The sequence below is a fragment of the Colobus angolensis genome, unplaced genomic scaffold (assembly GCF_000951035.1).
Source record: "Colobus angolensis palliatus isolate OR3802 unplaced genomic scaffold, Cang.pa_1.0 Scaffold113, whole genome shotgun sequence".
Classification (NCBI taxonomy): domain Eukaryota; kingdom Metazoa; phylum Chordata; class Mammalia; order Primates; family Cercopithecidae; genus Colobus; species Colobus angolensis.
The window spans coordinates 4,699,663-4,704,025 of record NW_012112364.1 but is presented as its reverse complement, the minus strand read 5'-3'; the positions used below and the strand labels follow the sequence as shown (position 1 = coordinate 4,704,025).

Genomic DNA, 4,363 nt, shown 5'->3' with positions numbered 1-4,363 from the left:
AAATCCACCTTCCTACAGGTTTTTCAATCAAGATAAAATAACCTTACAACAAAATATTGCTATAATAGAGATGAAATAAGTTTATTTTGCCTATGTAAATGTATTATTTACATTTGAATTGCTAATATCATTAATATTTAAAATGTATTTTTTTATTTTAGCTATTTTATAAAATTCTTAAAGTGGTTAAAAGTGGAAGGTAAAATCTAAGTAAATTTAGTCATTATTTTCAGAAGTAAAAACTATGAAAGAAACTCTCCATATGTGTTTACATGGATTTACATCAATTTATAAAAATGCCAATATGATGATGATCTATAGTGTTATTTAATATGAGCATTTCTAATAAAGAGGTAAATACATGTAATCATAAGTGAACTTCTAAATGCAAGAGAAAACCACAGGAAAAGCTTTCATATTCATTACTAACGCTTCCAGTTGAAAACCAGAAAGGCATAAAATATACTCTCAAGAACCAGCTGAGTCCTGTAACTGGGACCCCGAGCCAGGGCTATTTCTGGCGCCGGCCCGGCTCCAAGAAGGGCCATCCCGGCCGCCACTCTTCCACCTGCTCCTTAGAGAGGGGAAGATGAGCCAGTCGAGCTCGAAGTCCAGCCAGCCCTGGGCTTCCAAGCAGGCAAAGGACGTCACTGAGAAGCGGGGCCAGGGCAGGCCGCGCCAGCAGCCTCCGAAGGAGCCCAGCGAAGTGCCAACAGCTAAGAGACCTCTGGGCGACCAAAGGGAAGCAGAAACAAGGACGCTGCCAAGACCTAGAAAACCACCACAACTCCAGGAAGGAAACCAAGGGGCAGACCCACAGAACTGGAGGAGGAGGAAGAGGAGGGCACCTCGCAGGAGTCCTCGGAGGAGGAGCAGTGACCTCCCTGGAGGAGCAGCTTCCTTCTGGGACTGGACAGCTTGGCTCCGCTCCCACTGCCCCGGCCCCAGGCCCCCCATCACCACCGCCTCTGGCCGCCACCCCCGTCTTCCACCTGAGCCCTCACCACACTACACGGCACACCGGCCGCTGCGGGGCGCCCATGGGCTGAGTGGGGAGCAGTTTTTCCCCGGCCTCAGTTCCCAGCTTCCCCCACCTACCCACATACACACACGCCCTCCTGGACAAGGCTAATGTCCCACTTAGCCGCGCCCCGCACCTGCTGCATCCCCACTCGCTTGGGGGGGGGGGAATCTTGCTCTCTGGGCTTTTGGTTTGGGGGCACCCTCTCTGCGCCTTCACTGTTCCCTCTGGCTTCCCACAGTGGGGCCTGGGAGGGTGCTCCTGGCCTGAAAAGGGGCCAGAGCCCCATCTCATCCTGGCACAGCCTACCCTACTGCCCTGACAGCAGCAGCTGTGGTCAGTGGAGGGGGTGCTGGCCCCCAGGATTCCCCCAGCCACACTGTCACCACGTGGGGTTCACACCTTTCATCTTGCCCCACCTTCCCTAGTCCCTGCACTAGGTTGGACAGCCCGCTTCGGCTCCAGGAAGGCAGGAGGGGTGAGTCCCCTACTCCCTCTTCACTGTGGCCGCAGCCCCCTTGCCCTCCGCCTGGGATCTGAGTACACATTGTGGTGATGGAGATGCAGTCACTTACTGTCCAGGTGCGGCCCATGAGCCCTGTGGCTGCCACCTGAGGTGGGCTGGGGCTGCTCCCCAACCTACTTCTGCCACTGGCCATTTCCCCCTCCTCAAGTGGGGCACCAATAACAAGGAGTGCACCCTGCCCGCTCCCAACCTCCCTCCTGCTCCTCCCTGCCCCGCAACTTTCTGGTTCCATTTTTCCTCTGTTCACAAACTACCTCTGCACAGTTGTGTTGTTTTTTGTTCAATGTTGCATTCTTCAACATCCGTCATTGCTGCTGCTACCAGTGCCAACTGTTCATCCTCATTGCCTCCTGTTCTGCTTGCGATCTCCTCCCCCAAGATACTCTTCCTGGAGAAGAGGAACTGGAGGATGGCAGGCTGGGTGACCGACTACCCCAGTCCCAGGGAAGGTGGCACCCTGCCCGTAGGATGTTGCAGCAGAGTGAGCAAGGGGGCCCAAATCGAACATAAAGGGTGTAGGGGCCACCTTCCCCCACCTTCCCCCCTGTTCTGTTGGGGAGGGGTAGCCATGATTTGTCCCAGCCTGGAGCTCCCCCTCCAGTTTCCTATTTGCAGTTACTTGAATTAAAAAAAAAAAAAAATCTTTTTCTGAAAAAAAAAAGGAAAGAAAAAGAACCAGCTGAATTGATTTACATACTGAAAATGTTCAAGTTTGGTTCAAATTTTCACTTAAAAGAGCTTTTTAGATTTACAAAATGTCACAAATTATTTCAGAGTTTAAAATAGAACCAGAATCTGGGCAGTATTATCAGTACATAATCTCATCAGATGTAACTCTGAGAGTTCTATGAAGAAACTTAAAAATATTTCATTACCTAAGAAGGGACACATTATATAATCATTGTCCCAGCTTCACAGTGCAGTCTGTTACACTTCTTGTCCTGGATGGTAATTTAATTTAATAATTTAATAATAACTATAATGTGCAAATTTTGCTATAGCTCATAGCTGGTGTAGAATAGAAAAATGAAAGAGATACTTTAAAATGAAATAAGAAGAATGAACACCGGCCAAGTTTACTGACTCAAAAGTAACATGAAACTCTGGTTCATTTCAAAGCATACTTTACTCTGGATCTGAAAGTCATAGACATATCTTGGCAATTTTACCTTTCACTCCTACAAAAATAAATGAATAGATTACTGAGAATCCTGAGCAAAAGCTGTGGTGAAAAGTACTTTCAAATTGTCATTATATAGAGCAAAGATATTGCTCAGAAACACTGAAGCACTGGGTCTCCTCTTTTTTTCTTGGTGAAATGTCATCTTGCTGACTCTAAATTTGGTTCAAGAAACAAGGTAGCCTGACATTTGTTCCCATACCCAGAAAGATAAACATCAAGTAGAGCGAGGTGCAAGATCATCCTGTAGAGTGTGGAAAGATCAAGTGAAGGCTGGGTCTCCTCTGAAGACTGGGCTCATGACACAGCTCAAAATGGAGCTTCTCCATTCTAGCAAGCCCCACCATGCTCACACATTCATTTCCAGGAATCTGTGTCCCCATCCCCATCCTAAACATCCTAAACACTCCACTGGGCATTGGAGGTCAAGGGTAAACATGGCTGACATGTTGCATCTGCCTGCCTTCTGTGGCCACTTTACTTTTGTTAAGTGTCCGTGTCATGAATCTTGCAGTGCATATATGGGTAGGTGTGACTTCTTCCCATCCAGCTCAGCAAGCACCCAAGACAAACTAGAACTTCAACAGAACCCAGAGAGCGAGTGTTTGCCTTTGCAAGGATTCATCTTGCTGTTGCTTTAAATTGTTGATGGAGACAACAAAACATAATTTTTACCCAGATGTTTGTGACCTGGTTGAATGTCCATTATTTTTTATATGGACTCTTGTAGCTCTTCTTCCATAATACATATGTCATGGCTTCCACTCACAATGCAAATTACCCAGGGAACCCAGGCTTAGGGAGTGTGGTCAAGGATTTGTCAGCTCCAATTCTGGACCACAAAACACACAGCAGCTCGTATTCAGAAAACAGCGTGCACATCAGCAGTTTTCTCTCTTCTTTGGCCCGTTAACAAATGCTATGGAAGAGATCTTCTAAAATTGGGATCTAGTTATGGCACTTGCAATAAAAGGTGAAAAATGAGATAATTGCCTAAACCTTACCAATCCATTTTTCCCCTGGTTGTTTTCAAGGCTAGTGTGATTGCATTCTGGTATGAATGGTGACATACTATAGTCAGCAAAGGAGCAGGTGAAGGCCCACTTTGCCATTGCTATAGTGTTATTCAGTGTGGAAAGAAGAGAAAGACATTTTCCTCCTTTAAGTTATTCTCAACAGTTGGAAAAATGATATTCTTTTTTTTTTTTTTTTTTTTTTTTGAGAAGGAGTCTTGCCCTGTCACCCAGGCTACAGTGCAGTGGTGCGCTCTCTGCTCACTGTAACTTCCGCCTCCCGGGTTCAAGTGATTCTTCTGCCTCAGCCTCCTGAGTAGCTGGGATTACAGGCACCCGCCACCATGCCCGGCTAATTTTTGTGTTTTCAGTAGAGACAGAGTTTCACCATCTTGACCAGGCTGGTCTCAAACTCCTGCCCTCGTGAGCCACCTGCCTCAGCCTTCCAAAGTGCTGGGATTACAGTCATGAGCCACTGCGCCCAGCCGGAAAAATGATATTATTAATAGGTATGTATACTAATACTAAAACTAGGAAACCAGAATGATACTCCAAAGACTCTAGCAGTGCTTGAATTAGGTTAATCAATATTGCAATTTGCTTTCATATCTCTATTTTTAACA

The 4,363-nt window shown here is 46.4% G+C and overlaps 1 pseudogene; it reads left to right on the top strand.

Annotated features, from left to right (window-relative positions):
• Positions 1–589: 589 nt before the first annotated feature.
• On the top strand, positions 590–879 carry LOC105523846 (annotated as a pseudogene).
• The last annotated feature ends 3,484 nt before the right edge of the window (positions 880–4,363 follow it).